Source organism: Sturnus vulgaris, chromosome Z (genome assembly GCF_052056855.1).
Source record: "Sturnus vulgaris isolate bStuVul1 chromosome Z, bStuVul1.hap1, whole genome shotgun sequence".
Taxonomy (NCBI): Eukaryota; Metazoa; Chordata; class Aves; order Passeriformes; family Sturnidae; genus Sturnus; species Sturnus vulgaris.
In genome coordinates this window covers 20,430,124-20,449,563 of record NC_142283.1, presented here as the reverse complement: position 1 = coordinate 20,449,563, position 19,440 = coordinate 20,430,124, and the positions used below count along the sequence as shown (strand labels likewise).

General features: G+C 35.9%; 1 protein-coding gene across 3 annotated transcripts in view; it reads left to right on the top strand.

The window, feature by feature from the left end:
• The first annotated feature begins 1,437 nt into the window (after window positions 1-1,437).
• Window positions 1,438-19,440, top strand: part of LOC148219729 (uncharacterized) — a 112,301-nt gene continuing 94,298 nt past the window's right edge. For 2 of the 3 annotated variants that reach the window (XR_015799409.1, XM_088156327.1), the window contains exon 1: window positions 1,438-1,699. The gene's annotated coding sequence lies outside the window, so the exon portion shown is untranslated. The remainder of the gene's footprint in view (window positions 1,700-19,440) is intronic. The other variant, XR_015799408.1, reaches the window with a different exon arrangement.

The window sequence follows — 19,440 nt, the reverse complement described above, 5'->3', positions numbered from 1 at the left end:
TACAGAGGAGGAGAGACTTCCTTTATGTGACAGAAACTCCCAATCTTTTGTTAATGGGTACAGTATTTAAATTACTTCTTTATGCTGGCTACAATAATAAGATGGTTTTCTTTTACTGACCTACCACTTTATATTTGCTGATATGAGGAAAAAGTATCTTGCTAAAAGGTAACTCTAACTGAATATATTTCTGAGGTCTAGCTGAAATGCTTACAGTTTTTCCTGTGTAACTTGGAAGATAAAAACAAACCAGAAAGGAGAAAGTAGAGGCTGTGCTGCCCTGTTTTCAGAATGGCTTTTAGCTGTCATCTGGGAAGAAAAATGCAATGGGAAAGAAGAATGAGAGAGAAACAAATATAAAGAAAAAAAAAATCAAAGACGCAAAGAATTGTCTAGCTTCCTGCCAAGCCCCACTGACTCCAAGCTGGGAAATATGTAGGACTATGAAATGGAGATCACACACCACCCCATGCCCCCACAACCTCACTGAATTATTTTGTCATATCACAAGATAAAAAGCAGCTGTTTAGTAAGAAGGCAATCTTTTGCTGTGTCTTGAATAAAGCAGACAGAGGGCATGAGAAGGCAGATATCAGGGTTTGGTGCAAATTAACCTAACACAGGACTTACACAACTATTTTGCATGTAATCTCATGAAACCAAAACGATCTTATCTTTAAAACTTTAATAATTTGTGGGTGGTGATCATATTTTCAAAAGCATAAAAGAATTTGAAAAAACTCAGTAAGTTAGGGAATTAATGATGCTTTTCAAAGCCAGTGGTTCTCTAAGTAGAGAGAACCGATTTCCAGTTTTAAAAATTATCTTTCTGGCATGTTCCGTTTAGCACATGTAGAGAGATTGTTTATGTGCCTTAGAGAACACTGAGTATTTTCTCCACATGGATGGGTGTGTTCCATAATGACTATGTCCCTCTCCTGAAACCATACACCATCAACATGATAATCTCAAATCAGATGAGAGAGATAAAAAACTACTTGCCTGTAGACCTTAATTACTTTATTGCTTTAATGAAAAACCTGTAGTGTTCCTATATTTTCCAGCAAAGACTGACATTTTGTATCTGGTTTTCCCTGAGAAAATAACAATCATAATAAAAAAGCAAGCTAAATGTGAGCTGAGTCTGCAAGGCTTTGCAAGTAACAAACCTCAAATTGCAAGTGCTTAGCAGAGGTTTGTCAGTGGGCAGCTAAATTTGCCAGAGATGCCTGCTGCAACAAAGCTGTGTGAGAGAGAGAAGGGCACTGGGGCTTGGCAAGAAGCCTTGCAATTCTTCCCACTGGCACCCAAGATAGTTTAATTGTGAGCAGGGAAAAAAACCCAACCTTCACAGTCCTCCTGGCTAACAAGTAGGAGCATGGAGCAGGAAAACACAAATCGGGGCAGAGAGAGAAAGACAAACAAACAGGAATGGCATGAGAGCAGACAGAGGAAACAGAGGAGCTGGGAGGAGGTTTTTCACAGAGGCAAGAGCACCACAACTGCAGCAAGCTGTGGGGAGCCAGGACAGAATTTGTGCTGTGGCAATATGTTTCCTTGTACCCTCAAAGCTTTGGGTAATGTCCCAAAATCCATGGATTTCTTTACGCCTTTGCTGCTCTCGAGTAGGCGTGGAAAATGTGTATCAGGCCTCCCGGGATATTGGTTGCACTTGCTGCCAGTGTTGGTGGTAGGATAGGTAAGAGAGAGCTGTGACTTGCATTTGTTTTAATTCCTGCTGACACATGAGGCAAAATTACTTTTTGTGGCAGAATTCTAATATTCCTCTCTAATCTAAGGCTGTCTTCAGAAACACAAAACAGGAATATGACTGTGCAATTAAAGGTTGTACCAGAGCATGCCTGCAAAAAAAATAGGAAATTCAGATTGCATGTGCATAATCCTGATGGCAAGAATCTTTAATGTCTCTACTTTGCAGCTTTAATGTATTTAATATATTTAATGTTTTGTGTGCTCTGGTATATGTGTATTTTTTAATCTGAAAAATTTGTAGAACTGCTTTAACTGCTACATGAATACTTTCTTTTTCTCATCTTTACCCACAGAATCAGGTGACTGGAATGTCTAATTTTCTGAGCGTGCCTTGCAGAAATATACACAATGAATTAAAATATTTTGTTCTCAGTTAAATAATTCATAAAATTAAAAGCAGGGTACTGAATTTTCTTTTGATGTGTTTCAGTTGTTTCACATGGCTGTAAGTTTGAACACTTTCTTTTTTACTTTTTTTTTTTCTTCCTCTTTTTTGTTATTTTTACCAGTCTGCCTGCTGCTAATTCTCAGCTTGTGGCAGAGGAACAGAGACATGAACATATGCTCTGAAAGAGAGGTTCTTTCACATTTGTATTTCAGAGAGTTTTGTTGCTCCTTGAGCCCAATAACCTCACAAATTAATTCCTTTTGCTTGCAGTGACATCTGTTGGTGAGGGCAGAGCTGATTAACTGCGGGGCTGGCTTCATTGAGGCATTTAAATGCAGCAGATGTTTCTTCTCTCTTCCCACCATCTTATTTCCAAGAAAGTGGAAATGTTTTTGGAGAATTGATATAAACCTTGTTCACACAGATAAATTAAATCCCTAAATCTGGATATCTACCAGTGCCTAAATGACCACTGGGCCAGGGGTATTAATCACCCAGTCTATACACTCAAGAACAAGTAGAAAATAGATTTATATAATCAAAGGATATTTCTGGCAAGAAAATACTATTCCTTAGTTACTATGTGTGCACACAATAATTGCTCCCCATATCCTTGTAGAACTCTACACTGAGACAAAGGAAAAGAATATGAAAAAAGAGATACTTCAAAATTTGAACCATAGGCTTTATTAAACTAAAGAAAACTGTTTCATTCTTAAGAGTCTCAACATTTTTGCCCTATTTTTTTCTTCCATTTACTTTTTCTCTGGTATTTTGTTACTGCACTGAGAGAAATATCATATGATGACTTCCAAGTATTTTTATATTTCTCATCCATTGCTGGTTTTAACATTTTAAAAAAAATCACTTGTCTACAAACAAATGCATGCAAAATTTTAGAAACTTTCAAAATCTCAGGTAATGCTTTTTATAAGTAATTAACCATATGACAGACAACATCTGGTCTTTACTTTGGAGTCAAAATTTCTTGTTACTCTTAGGCCACCTCATATATTTCCATGTTTGAAAATATATGTTTGCTCCTTTTTCTGTACCCCTTTTTGAAATAGTTGCAACTATGGATATATTTTGGCAATGAATACATGACTACCTTTTCAAGGAGCAATCTTTTCAAAGGAAAATATTATCTAGGACAGTTTCTTAGTTTCAGATGAATGCAGTAAGAGCACCACAGCTTGAGTACATTGAAAAGCATTTCAATTCAAGTACTTTCATTTATACAAGGATAAAGATTTGATTCTGTCATGTGTTATTCAACTCCACCAGTGAGATTTCATCATACATGTGGCCTTTTTCTTAATGTGATTATTTCCCTTATAGTTTTAATGAGAGGCAACTTCTTGTTTCTGTGGCTACAAATGGTGCAGGACAAGCTGTACAGAGTGGCAGTCTCACGTGTTCTGCAGCAGGATGAGGCTGTGCCTAATAGCCCCAGTCTGTTATTAGCTTTCAGCTCACAAGGTCAAAGTGCATCTCCTAAACACTAGTCAGGTATCTCTAATGGCCCACAGCACACAACATTAAAAACTGGGATAGGAGGTGGGCTAAGGAATCAACATTGTCTTAACAATTCCCACTGTCTTGGGCCTGAGACACTGGGCATGATTCTTTCATTGCTTTCATATCTGAGCTCCAGTACACAAATAAGAGGGGCTGCACATGGGAAGAATGTGCATGTTCTTTTCACCATGTGCATATGGTAAACCACACTGACCACAAAATACAGTTAGACCACTCAAAAGCAGTTGAGATTTTTGTCAGTCTTCTCCATTGTTAAACTCCGCTACAAATTACTGATGTATGTTAGACTCAAAATTCAGGAGCAGAGGGACTGTAGGAGTCTATTCATTATTTCAAAAGATTGCATGAAAACCAGGGAATTGACAATATAACAATCTTACCCTTTAATTTGCTATAGAGGAGTTTGCAGAAAAAACACCCTAACTACAAAATGCAAACTAATACTAATAATACTAATAATACTAATCCTCCAATGTGAAAAGTGCTCATCTGCTCTTGTAGAGGATTTTTCCTTAAACTAATAGCACTGATGAATGCTACAACATTGTGTGATTTAAGTCTCAGTCCACTTGCAGTTATTTGAGCTATGATCTAATTCAATTGATTTAGCTGTAAGTGCATTGGCTGTAGTGGTAGTGGGTGACTTCAGGTTATTGATGAAATCAAAGCCCATCTTCCCTTGGAGCATGGATCTGCTTAAGACATTGAACAGCTATTGAAGATAAAATCTGGCAAAATATAAAAACGTGATGCCAAAATAAAGCATATATGTCCTTTGGGATCATCCTTATAAAATAAGCTGAGTCTTTGACTCTAAACTGCTAAACTTAACTGTGAAAATGCCTAACAGATGGTCAAATGTACCAACAAGAGCTGATACAAATTCTAGAAGAAGGCGTTTGTATAAATGCTAAGGTGTCTAATTGTCTGCTGAAATGGGATATTCACCTTTTCTAAGCAGCCTTAGTTATGAGGGGGGAAAAATATCTACTGCCACCACATAAGCATGTCAATATAAGGAAATCAAAATGATAGAAGGCTTAGTAACAGGCTCACCATCAACATATATCATATCTTAATTCATAATACTATTCAGCACAAATACTTTAAAGAGCTGTTGATTTTTTCAGTATTATTCTCTCCTCATGAAGACAGATGCCAGCACACTTTTATGGAGTTTCTTTTGAGCCATTTAGCCATTGGGGAGGCCAGGAGTGATTTTTGTCATTTTAAATGTCACCAAAGTTTGACCCCTGGATTTGATATTAATTTACTTTCCTACAAGAACGAACTGTATCTATTTCTAAATAGCTTGGAAATCTCTACTAAAATCTTGGTACTATAAATTAAGTCCAAAGTTTTGAAATTATTTTGAAGTCAAGATATAAGCATTATGTAGGTCTTCTTAGTGTGTTTGAGTAGACTAGGTCAGTAGATTCCTCTATAAAGAGTCCCAGGGTTCCTATCTTTCCCTGTGCTCTTGTTGCAGGGGCTGTTGGCATGGTTTTGCAGCTACTTGCTGCAAAAAACTTAGGGGACAGTTTGCATGAAATTTCTTTGTGAGTGTTCCAACACTCTGAACATTCTCCCTGAAAAAAATACAGTGGTTTGGTTGGATGTCTTTAGAGTAGATGTTTGAAAAAATTCAGGTATGCTAAAACAGGAAGAAAGATACATAAATCACTTTGTAGCTTAATTTTAGGTTGAATACGTCTGAGAATTATTGTGTTACACATTATTATATTTTAATTTGTTTGTTTTTTACTGGGCCTGGCAAGGATATCCTTTCAATATGAGGAAAAATAAAAGAATAAAATAAAAATGGAACTGAAAAAGCTATACGAAGGGATATCACTCAGTGCTGCTTTGTAAATGTTGGGAAGCCTGACTTGTATTTGGAAGACTCCACTACCTTTCCCAGTTAGCCAGTACATCAGCAGTGCTACTTGCCCATGAGCTGGCTGAGAGAGCTGGGTGTCTGAGGTTCTTTCCAAACACAACTGGTTAAAATGCCAGGCTGAAAAATGAGCCCAGAATAATCAGTGGAAATTGTCAGCATTTTTTTCCCAAAGACCGCCAGTAGTCTCAGATATTAATTTTTTTCTATTTTTAAAACATACTCTTTTTTAGATCTGTTTTTCCCTTTTTTTTCTTCAAGAAATTAAATTTTTAAAAAAATTGAAAAATCAGTGTTTTCTAATTCCTTTTCTTTGTCAGCAGAAAATACAAGCATTCCCATTTTTTGAAGCCTAAAAACATCTTTGACATTTTCAAGATATTTTGAAAGCAGCCCTTCAAATCCACGATGCATTCTGGTCCTTCTTCTTACTTACAAGTTTACAATCTCATATTTCATTGATAAATATAATAATTCCTTTTTATATTACACAGCCAAAAAAGAAAGAGTTTTTCCCACCAAGCAAGAGACAGATCAAGACAGATCAAGCAAGAGATAAACATATCAGTGTGTCTTCTCCCCACAGGTCATTTTGCCACGAAAACAGACAAGAAGGTGTGAATAAGCAACAACTATAACTTTTTTTGTCTGACAAGATGATACAGAGATATTTCTGTTGACTAAATGTCACCACTTGCTCGATGAATCCTCCATAAGACTCATGGACTACATTGTTGTGCACTTTTGATGAAAAAGCTTAATGAGCAGTGTTGTTTAGGCTTTCCAAGCTGTCAAACTTAATTTTCAAACATCACATTATAGTTTATCCTTTAAATTATATAACTAATAATTCAGTACCCATATTAGTTTTTTTCAAAGATTTATTCTTAAATATAATTGATATAATTTTACTTTTCTTATTATTTAAGTAGAAGAAGTCAATCATATGTTAGTTTCAGCTGTAAAATATACAGTATAATTATGAATGCAATTACAGCATAGTTGAGAAAATGAAAGAAATAAAATATCTGTGCCTAGACTTCAGCAATATTGTCTGACCCATCAATCTACACCAAGAAGGGGCTAAGGACTTCTGTAGTCACCAGAATAAACTAGTGTTAGAAGAGTTTAAATCCAGCATGAAGGTTTTCCCCTAACCATGAATATTTTGCTCTTAAAAGTGTGCATAATAATTACAATATCCTTAATTCAATGAAATTATGAAAAATTCCATTAATTTATGAAAAAAAATGCATATTTGACTAAAATCATGCTACTAACTTCCTCTATCATCCATAGAGTGTGAGCAAGCATTTAGTTTTTTTAGTTAATAGTTCTCACTTAAGTAATTTGACACTGTCATCTAAAAAATTTTTAGTAAGGAGAGAAGGAAAAAAAAAGCAAAGCTGCTTCTAAGGTACCCAAGACCAGTAATTTTTGGTACTTTCAATCTATGTGGCTTAAATGTCTTGAAAAGGAAAGGCCTGCAAAACTGAACATTACACTAAGAAATCATTAACTTTGTCTTGCACAATCTTTTTGACAGGAAGTGCCGTTTTGCAGCTGATTAAACTATAATTAAAATGTTCTATTTGCATTACATATGAATTCGCAGCAAGTTTTCAATACATTAGTACGCTTGGGATGAAAAAATATTACAATTTACACAGATGAACCCAGCAACCCAAGAAGTATAAAGGAAGTGAGAGAAAGGCTGCCATATTTTGGGTTTTCTCCTACAGTTGAGGCAATTAGACCTCAGAAAAAAATTCAAGGCAATGAGGGCATGAAGCCAGCATAACTCCTTTCCCATTAGAGGTGCAAATAGTCTCGCCTCCAGGACGTCTCATTTCCTAGACAGGAAATCTGGAAGAAAAAAAGCCCTTGTGGTGGCTCTACTGAAATTTCACATTAAAAAAAAAAATCAAAAAGGGTATTTGTCTCTGGAATCTTATAAGAACAATGTTCCTCAGAAAGTGTTGGCACAATGCAATGAATACACCCACTGTTTATACAGGTGGGCTCCTGCTGCCTTTGGCAGAGAGAGGAGGGACACTCTCACACCAGTTCTGATGACTTCTGGTTCTTTTCAGGTTTACTGGGGGAGGAAATTTGAGAATCAGATCAGGAAACTTTTGTTTGTCAATCAGTGTGAGAAATAAGATAGATCATTTGTCAGCAATTCAGGTATTCAGAGATCTTGCTAAGGGAAAACTGCAAAACTGTGAATTATCTGAGTAGCATAGGAACTGTTTTACTTTGCATTGTGGTAACAGTTAATTGGCATAAATTTTTTTGAGGCATAGCAATAATTAAAATTTCGCAGAAATTCGTCTGTTAACTTAGGAATAAAGCATGTAGTTCTACAAAACTTTCCTCCCTCCCTCCCTCTCTCTCTCTCTCTCTCTCTCTCTGTCACTTTCCTTCTTCCTAACAACTGCCACTTGGAAATTCAACTGAAGACAGTTAGCTCTAAGCATGACATGCCAACAGAGAAATGAGAAAGCAGCATCAAACCTCTGCAACAAGGAACAATCCTTTGACACTTAATCCCAGGTCTTCCACCACATCTGAACAAAGCAGAGTATGCTCACGGTGTTTTTTATAAATTCATGACCTAGTCCCATTTTATCATAATTCAATTAGCTCATTTCCAGGACACATTACTCATAATAAAGCACTAAGATTTTGCAATATACTTTATTTCCAGCAATCCAAATTTGGACCAGGCAAACTTGTCCTCTTCCAGTTTCCATACATTTAGGGTCTGATTCTACTTGCTTTTTTTCCTTTGCTTTTCTGAAAAGTATTTCTGGTAAGACAAGAGGTTCTTGAACCTGTCAAGACACTTAGTCTGAGCAATTTGCTCAGAAAAGGCAGAACAGAGCAAAGATCCAGCAGCTAATGTCATAGCCAAGGTTGATGATACTGAACTGGAAGTCTCATTAAATAATAAAGGACAATGTAAAATGCAATCAGATTCAAAATGACTAGAGTCATTTATGTACCTGCATAATAGATTGCAAATGGACTTCACTGCAGACTCAAATACATTGGTAATTTCTAGAGTAAAAGAGTATAAGATATGAAAAAAAAATGCATGTAATAAACCAAGATACAGATTTAAAATATAGGAAAAAGCTGTACTAAAAAATATCAAGCTGTCAGCTTCAATGAAGAAAAGAGCCAGGAATATTTGTTGGAGAAAAGTTTCATATAATAAATACTATGAAGGGCATAGAGTTCTTCTCACAAGAATGCTGTTATCTGTCATATCATCACAACTTCCTTGATGCGTGGTATAAGAAAACACTGAGAAACTAGAAGTCATTCATGCTGGAGAAGAACAAGAAGATATTATAAGGTCCTAATTTCATGCTTTTGGGAGTGTAAATGGATTGATAATATTGATCTCCATTGCACTTAGCAGTTATACTTCTGCCTTGGAGAAGTTTGCAATATCAAGAGTCGTAAATCGTTAAATTTTATCAAAGGCCCTAAGGTAAGTAGAAAGCGAGATCTTGGATGTGTTTATTGTTTATTTTTCAGCTGTGATAGTACTACAGATAACCAGAGGGGTAGACTTAGTAGCTAGAATCATCTGGGACAGTTCCAAATTTACCACTAAAAATTTCCACTAGCTTTGCTCTATGCTGACACTTCGGTTGCAGTTTCTGAATGCTGGAGAGATTTGCACATGGAATTATGCCACACTTGTGTAATGCTCTACCACTAGTCATGGGACAGGTACCAAAGGAGCATTTCCCAAGGGAAGAGCCTAAAGACTGTTCAATTCAGACACAGGTTATAAGAATATTCTTTCCTTTATAAAATGAGAAACTTCCAATCTCTTCATCATTTTAGATGATGATCAGGTAGGATTTTAAAAAAAAGGTTTGCAATTAGATGGCTGTAGTCAGGATGAAGTGATAACTTAAAAATAGGGGCAAGGGTTGCAGCCAAGATTACATCTTTAATGGCCATAGGAAAATTAATAAAATTAGGGCAAAGAAGGGCAGGCTTGAAAATAGAGACTAGACCAACAATCATTCTGAATAAATTATTTTGATTATTTGGGTGGACACCATGGGGAAATTATGTGTTCTAGAAGAAGGATAGCAAAGGAGTCAACAAACACGTCAGTGCATATTTTAGAAAATATTCAGGAGCACCTTTTTCCTTTTTTTGAAAATCAGCAGCAGTAGTTCTGTGGTTAACCCTATCAAACTGCACCCAGCTGCTTTTCCCTACTTGCTGTCTTTCACATTGCTTTCAGTTTGAATGCCAAATAACAGGATCCAGAATTTGAATTAATTTTCAAAAAGCCTACCATTTGGTAGGATTATGGCAGGTAGGACATACTTTAGAATTTTGCAGGGGTTTGCCCTAGTTTGACAGGGGGTTGGGCTCGACTACCAGCAGCTGAAGACGAATCATTTTGTTTCAAGGCTAAAATGAGACTTCTAAGAGAAAAAGATCTTCTCATACAGCAACTTGATGCAACCATCCAGAATTAACTGTTTTCTTTTTGCTTGTTAGACATCAAATTTCCTCTTGGCAAACCATTTAATCATCAGTGGAAATCCTCTCTACATTGGCACGGGTCTTTGTAACGTGGACATGATATTTCCTGGATTAGTGATGGAGTCTCGTGCCTCCACCAATATTATATTAATTGGAATGAAGTCCTCGTCTGAGACTAGGCAACAAGCTTGTATTCAATAACTGAATATGGAGACTTTTTTTTACTGAAATGCAATTGTCACAACTACTTACCAGACTGGCAGACTAGGTGAGGTCATTTGTGTTGTGTCTCCTTGAAGGGTTAGTGGCCACTCCATTATCTGTAGTTCTCTAAAGATACTAAATATTTAGGTATATGAGTGTAATAAATCAAGTAAGGAAATATTGATGTGGAATTTTTTTGAAGATTCTGAATGAGAATATATCAGCAGTAAGCTTATGTATATATGAAAAGTACATCTTCTTCTCTAGAGTTACATTTGATCTTACTTCACGATATTATGAGACAATAAAACTATATTAGTACTTTTTTGAGATATAACAGTCTTTTTTTTTTTTTTGCTGTTGATGATAATTCCATTTCCTAATTCTTTTATATAATGACTAGAGACGAACAGTTATGAAGAGTAAAATCCCACTCCTTTAAAAATATTTTATTAAAGAATTTCATTCTTGGATTATGCTGGTTATATTTTGGGTAAATATTCCTTAGGCCCATTGTAAATGTTCTTTTTCTTGTAAAGACCTTCCCCCCGCCACCCCTCATTTTTAATAATGGTAAGATTTGCTAAGACTTAACTGTCTGAATCAGTATTATAACCATATCAATTCAAGACAAAAAAGTAAAATAATAACTGTCTCAGCTTTTCAGACATAGTGTTACACTTCTGGCACCTGTTCAAGTTCAGAAGGAATAATGAAAGAAGCAGTTCAAACTTCAAACAAGAAATGCATTTGGTCATATAAAAACCATGAACAATCATTCTGGTAGCCATCAGCTCTAGAAAGTCAAAAAGTGAGTCATAATTAATAATTCTAAAAATAATTTTAGTATCTAAACACTAATTTTGCTGTCTAATTTGGTCTTATTTTAACAAGTGAACTAAGTGCTCTACTTCACAATTACGATTAATTCTTCTTAAAATAAATGAAGCGTAGAAACATATTTTTTTGAACATATGATACAGATTGCATTAACACAATTACAAATGGCAAGTGAAGTGTCTGAGTAACTCAAAATGTGCAAGGATAGACATAGGGAACTGGAGTTGTTTAGTCTGGAGGAAGGAAAGGAGACTCAGGGGGAATCTTACCACTCTCTACACCTACCTGAAAGGATGGTCTAGCCAAGTGGAGGTTGGTCTGTGCTCCCAGATTACAAGTAATAGGACGAAAGGAAATGGCCTCAAGTTGCACCTGGGAGGTTTAGATTGGCTTTTAGTAAAAATTTCTTCAGTGAAAGGCCTGTCAAGTATTGTAACAGTCTGCCCAGGAAAGTGGTGGAGTCACCATCCCTGGTTGTGTTTAAAAATGTGAAGATGTGGCACTGAGGTACACGGTTTAGTGCTGGACTTGGCAGTGCTGGGTTAACAGGTGGACTTGAAGATTAAAGGTCTTTCCCAACCTAAATCATTCTGTGCTTCTATGACTCTATTTTTTCTGATTCATGGATGGAAAAAACTGTGTGAATGGATGTTCTTTGGGTCAGCATAGGGTTTATGTCCATGATACTTGAAGAAGAAAGGTCTTGCTAAGATTATTTGTTGTAAAGCAGAAGGAAAAAATTGAGCATGAGGGCTCCATTTAAACTAAGAGATAATTTAATAATTATCTAGTACTAACTCTGAAACTAGATTTCAATATAAATTGCTGCTGTGTATTTATTTTTATATAATAATAAAATGGCTTTAGCAAAACAGAGAACAAACTAAAAATCAGTGAAAAAATTTGATTCAAAACAAGAGTAAGAAACTCTTCACTAACATTAAGATTCTGATTTTTGGTTTATCAGTCACCATTTCCAATTCCTCAGCTCAGAAAACTCTTTCCTCTGATCTCAAATCATTATGATGTCTTTCCATCTAGACTTCTTGAATATGGGCTTGTAGGGGTCTTCAGAACTAGCTAGGAATATTATTGTGTTTTGTCTAGAATGGCAGAGTTACAGGCCTTAAGTTCTTAGAAACAGTATTTAAAGTTTCCAGGTGGTTCCATATTCCTGAGCTGTAAATCAGCATTATTTCACAGATTGCACAGATAATCATCATTATTTCTTTTTTTCTTCAGATTTTTCAAAATGTTTTTATGGTTTATTGATTTATTTATTAGCTATTTAATTTTTGTTTGTTCAAGTTCTTTGAGCTATCTTGTAGCAATGAAAGATGGAGAGATACAATCTCTGTGTACCAGGTACCAGAGATCACCACAGTACACTAAGCATGGCTTCATACAGAAAAATGCTAAGACTGAAATAAGCTTAATCATTCATCTAACCCACAGTGTTCTCTGCTAGTACAAAGTGCATCACTTTGTTGAAACTGATGAAACAGTGATTATTTACACCAGTCAGTGACATTCACCCTGTATCTAAATGTCTATGTGTATTAGAGACTGTAGCTTTTTAAAATTTTTTTAACCAGAATCATCTTCCAATTTGAGCTTTTTGGTGAAGGGAAGTGATGAAAGTCTTAGTCTATGACCTCTTGAAGGCCTATAACTCTCACTGCCCACTATTGCATTTTTTAAACCTTGAAACATGTGTCAAGCACTCATGACAACTAATTATATCTTCTTGACTTTTTTTCTGTCCTTAGTAAGTAGTTGTGGGACATTTATTTTGAAATATTGACCTTTGATATGAAAAAGAGTCCCCGAAAAAAGGACTTTTTTGAGAGAAAGTTGAATATTATTCATAAGAGACTCTTGGCATGATGAAGACCAACCATATATATTATCAAGAATACAAACAGTGGTTGATAGGAATCATAGAGCAGTCCCTTGAGAGGGACTTCAGAAGATCAGGTGCAACTTTTCATGGGGAACACAGCCTAGATGAGATTATCTGCCACTCTATTCAACTGAGTCTTGAAAAACTTCAGCAATGTGGTCAGAGAAAAAATGTAACGATAAAGATTTAGGATATATGTCCTTTGAAGAGAGGTTGATGGATGCCCTTTATTATTTATTGAAAATAAAACCTAAGAGAGAAGTGATTACAGTAGTTCTGGTTTAATTATTTTGGGTTTTGATACTAATTTATGCAGTGGGTTTAGCCCTGGCAGTGCTCCTACTAGAATGCAGTGTATTGAGATAATATTCCAATACAGAAAAATTGTCCCAGAATCCCCAGTTGTTTTCTGAGAAATATAGGAGATACAGGATTGATTTACAGAAGAGACTGAGCTTAGGCTACACAAATACCCAACTCTTAAAAGGTGAAACAGTCACAGCACATCCAGAAGTTGTGGATGTCTTCCACTGAAATATTTTAACAAAAAGTTTGGTGAATCTGTGCAATGGGTTATGCATATAAAAGTGGATGACGTTCCAGATTGTCCTGTTCTGGCCTTCACATTGCCCTCAGCCTCACATGTTTGTGATTATGTCCTTTCCCATAACATGCTCTGTGGAAACTGTCTGTACTCTCAGAATCGTCATATCTCCAACAGGCACATATTATTATTATGTATTTTGATGATAAAGTTAGAAATATCAGTGCATAATATATTAATTCCATAAAGATTTTAGTAACTGCCCAGACAGTACTATGCCACTATCTAGCAAACCTAGCGAGATTTCAGAACAATCTCAGTGGCCACCACAAAACAAATAGTATTTTAATTATTCAGATGTTTTACACAAAAGCCTAAACCACCTCATTGCAGAATTTGACAGCAAGATTGGCTACCTGTGCTCACAAATATTATATGCTGATCCAGCATTGTACAAGTGAAAAAAGTGAAATTTTTAAATATTAAGATAGAATTTGAACAAGAGCTAGCACAAGTATCAGAATGACACACAAATGTTGTAATTTTAAAGAATTTAAATTTATCATCAAATCTTCCATGAATTTCACCCATTTAGTATAACATAAAATTATATCCATCCACCTTGAAAATATGATTTTAATCTTTGTAACTCTCATTAAATTACTATAATTTCACAATTAAATTAAGTTTCAGGGTATGGTAGAATTATTCTTAGGATATTTGCTTTTAATCAAAAGGATACATACAGTTGTGAATTCATAATTAATTTCAACATTACTTTCTCACCTAATAAGTGATTTAAGTTTGTTTATACAAAATTTAACTCATTTTCCCTGCTCTCCTCATTGCTGTAAACGACTATCAGCAACCCTATGTAAAATGTCCATTTTAAATAGCAGAGTTTGTAAAAGATTGTGGAATTCTATGGAAATATTTAATCAGTTTAGATGCGTCTTTAATAAAAATGTCATAATTTAATATAAGGTGACCATTGCCAAGAGGTAACTTATTTGCATTCACAGTGCTCCAGGCAATTTTTTATTCCCATTTCCCAGGAGTGAAACAAACATGACATTCAAAATTGCATGCCATATTGTGATTATCTGAGGAGATAATTCAAGTCATCATGCAAATATTAATTCTGAGCAGAAACTAGGTTAACAAGGCCATGCAGCACTTTTGTTTTGGAATGAAACTTCTACTGAGCATTCACAGCAGTGTTTGAGTGACAGCAGTGCCAAATGCAGTATAAATACTACAGTTGCAGGCAAAACTATATTAAAGGATATTACGCAGGGTGATCAGCCTTCCAGAACCAGAAAATGTCATCTTTTTCATCTCAGACTGCAAAGTCTGAATCATAAGCTTTTGTGTCTGCTTCAAGGAAAGCATAGATTTGAGCTTTAGGATAATGGTGCCATGGAGCTGTGGGTGAGTGACTCATTGCAAGCCCTTTCCTCTCCGGAGCTGGGGGCACATGGCTATCCTTCTGTTTCCATTGCTCCATATTTTAACGACAATCCTCTGTTGGCAGTCTTTATCACGATTGCAATAGCTACTATTCGATTTATTGTACCACCTCATGTTTGGTTTTGGATTTAGGGAGTTTTTGGATTGGACAATTTCCAAGGTGCAAATATCAATTAGGATTATTAATTATCATTGTTTATGTCAGAAATTACTTTAAACATTGACAAACTTTGTACCTTAAGAACTTTGTGTGCTAGATTTTTGTCTATAATTCTGCAGAGGTAGATTCCGGTTCTCCTATTACTTGTGTTACACATACAAAATTTAAAGATGATAACTTTGGGAGGGCTAGTGCTAATGTAATATCTTTAAAATTCACTTCTCAAAATAGTAGCTTACAGTAACAAACACGTGTATTTTACCACTAGCTTGCAAAGAAAATGTGGAACAAGAGGTATTTAATATGAGGATATGAGAGACTATATAAGGAGCAATGTTTAGCTTATTGAAAAGGAATTTCTTGGCATAGAGTTATAAATCTCGTTTTAGAAATCTCTGTTTTATTGAAATCACGTATTAACCTCATTCCATTGGTCCCTTGGTCTCTTGTCCAAGAAAAGAGTAATTTCTAAGTCCAGTACGGTTATACAATTGCCATTATAAATCAGGAAACCAGAGTAAGCCTTTGAAAGAACATGTGAAATTAATTTGGCAGCTGATACACATAACTGACACATGAGAGAAAAAAGCATAGAAAAACATAAACTCCTAATAAATAGTTCTGCAACAACACAGATACTCGGTCTAAACACCCAAAGCCAAATAACAGTGCAGGACTTTACATATAGCAATAGCTTAGACATAAACTTCAGATTAGATTGTTTACAAGCTGGAATGTAAATAAGCAAATATCCAGGTAAAAAAAAAAATTCCCGCTATTTTAAGATAATTATGAGCCATGCTAACAGGATCATTACATATTTTTCAGCAATGTTTGTGAGTCAGTGCATGGAAGGATAATAAGAGAAGAGAACTGGGAAACAGAGAGCTTTTCTTTGGAACCAGTCAGAATAAAACATCTTTCTAAGGGCAGCTTTTCACTCTGGATAGGTTGTATGGGACTATCCAGGCTAATGACAGTAATTTTCTCTTATCTGGTTATTGTGTTGTTGCATCTTTTCTCTGCCTTTGATAGCTTATGGTTAACTTTGCTTTCTGACACTATGTTGAAACAACCACTCAGTCAGTCACTGTGCTTCCTTCTTTCTGTCACAGAAAGACTGAGGCCCTTTCAAGCATTTTGCTCAGTCTCTTCATAATTCCTGTGAAGGAATGACATTATCAGATTCCTATATAGCACCAGAGATATTTTTGTTCACCTTTAGTGAAGGACTAGTGATTTTATGAAGGAAGGTATTTTCAGGCTTTTAGAGTCTCTTGTGTACTTAAAGGAAACATAGCACTAGGAGGTTTGGACTGACAGGGACTAATGTCCTCTACCATTGTGATCCCTGAACTATTCAGCTTTGGTACTAAACAACCTTTGTGAGAAAAACAGTTCTTTAGAAAAAAAATACTGGTTCCTATCTAAGTACAATGTGGAGACTACTTCTGGGGATAAAAAATGAGGTCTCTTTTCTATTTATCTTCCAACCACCAACTATTTTCTCCTCATCAGTGATTGCTCGGCATGGTGTAGATTAGATTTTCCTTGATGTTTTCAAATGCTGCAAAGAAACTCCTTTGTCTGAGAGCTACTTGGCTTCAGGTAAAGAGAATAAGCTCCATTCTGTGTGAATGCCAGTTAAAGCCAATTATAACCCAACTGATTTTTCTTGGCATTAAAAAACAATGACAAAGTCAATACAAAATACACTGCACCACAAATTTACCTCTAATTCTTTAGTGTTTCTAGCTGGGTTCTTAACTGATAATAGGCATACCCATATGCGAGAAGAAGGTATTTTATGTTTAAAATGGAGATGTTAATTGTGGAAAACACTGATCTTTAAAATCTTGCTAAGACAAGAAGAAATATATAAGACGCTGTTCTGCCAGGTGAAAAGTGTGAAGTGGACTAATTATGTTTCAAGCACAGTTTGGATTGTTACTTTAAAGTGTGCCTAAAATACCTTTCCCACAGCTCTGTTAAATGGCAGAAAATGAACTGATTTTTCATGTGTGAAACATATTGCAAATACCCTCTAGCTCTGGTTCACTAAAAGTGCAGAGCTGCAGGGCAAAAACCCCTTTCTGTCACCATATTATACATATGGAAAAAAGTGACTTATACAATCCTTATACAATCATATAGCAGAGAAATCTTAATAATCTGTAGGTGGTATTAATAGGGGGCCCACTGCATGCAATTCAAAATCATTTCCAATGGAAATTTCAGTACAAATGATCCCTTATAATGACTTTGCTAACAGAGAAATGAGAGGAGGTCAGAAGAAGGAAAAGGTATCCATGTGCCCCTCTGTCTTTATCTATATATACACATATATATAAAAATTCGCATATTTACACATCTGTATACATGCACAAGTAGCATATATCCATGTAAAGTTACCAGGATATGCACAGCAAGCAACAGCTTATGACAGGAAATGAAGAATGTGCTATCTACTTTGTACAGAGCAAACTTGTAGGAATGAAGACAGATGTTCATTAGATGACTTTGTTAAATACAAATACCATGCTTTACTCTAGGCTGTTATTAAAGCAATTACTTTTTTCAAGTGCACAGTAAAAGCTGTGCTTTGTGGTATTCTAGTAAGCATTATTACATTAATATAGTGAATTTACCCGATCTATCTTTCATTACCAAACCTCACAATGATATTCTGATTAATGATGCATACTGTAGATTTTGCAGATGCCAGCCAGATGTTCATAGAAAACAAATGTTTTTGGCCTGGGAAGTTAAGTATAAATCATATACATATAGTGACATACCTAATGGAACAAATAGAAGATATTCCTTAGTGTATTTGCTATCTAGCTCCTATTTATTCTTATACAGGATACACAACACATCACCCTTCATCCTTCTAGAGAAAGCAATCGATGAGAGGACAATGCAAATAATTAAAACCAAAATTTGACCTCTATTGGGAACCTCTCTTCCTGTAGGGTACTCCCCCACCTCTTTCAGCTGTCTGCCTCACAGGACAGGAGCCTGAGCACATTCCAGATCACAATAAAGGAAAAAGGAAAGGAGGAGCCGCTGACAGCAAGGAGTTGGGTCAGGCAGGTGTCTCATGTCCATCATCATATCCTCTCCTCTAGCCTGTGTTTCTACTCGTGCATATGTGTATCTGCTGCTATGAAGGGAAGACACCTGTTTCTTTTTCTGCAGTATTAACTTCAAAGCATTAATTTTTCAGCCCTCATAATAAGACCCTAAGATGGTATGCCTAGTATGACTAACTAGTATGTTAGTCAGGAGGCAGGAGAAAGGAAATCTGAGTGCAACAAATCTTAATGACATCTAGGAAAAAAAAGAGGTTGTATCCTTATCTGTCTCTCGGGCCACTCTCCTGTCCTCCAGATATTCATAGCAGTTTCCATATCTTGTTTACCTTAGCAAAGGAAATGAAGCATAGACCTCATAAATGTCTGCCTGGTCACTCTGTCCCTAATTACAAATATGTTGCTTTTAAAGACAACAGTTGAAGAATCTTTGCTCCTCTCAAGTATAGATGAATGACCAAGAACTTAAGTTTAGGGGCAGGAAGAAAATAGCAAGGGGGAAGGTATAGCTTATTGTGTGCTCAGCAGTTCTCTGATCCCTACCACTTTTTCTGCTCACTGCTCTTCACTGCTTCCAGAGCATCACAAATGCATCAAGCTCAGCTACTGCTTGAAAGCTTTCTGCAGAGTACAGATTTTTAGTCACACTGCATTAAACAGTTAAAGTGAAGCAGAACTGCCCTGTGCAGAAGCAAAAGAAACTAATAATGGATTTTCCACCTTGCCAAACAATAAAGATTTGCTCAATTTACAGCCACTCTTTCACTCAGGGTCTGCAAATGGTGGTCTGTCGGGTGGAGTGTAGTGCAAGCAATCGGGGAAAGATAGAAAGCAAACATCATTATCGCTGTCATATCTTTGGTTTGAATTATATAAATTCTTTTGATTTTTAAGGGAGATAAGAAAGCAAGAAGACATACAACATACAACATAGTTCATTTAATCTATTGCATCTATTGCTGTTCATTGCATTGTGCACTGAATCTGGACAGTATGTCTTTGATTCATTTGGACAAGACATAAACTACTGAAGCTGCCCACCTTCCAGTGCAACTGCCAGTGGTGATTTTAGTGTGTGTTTCTCCAATGCAGTGTTAATG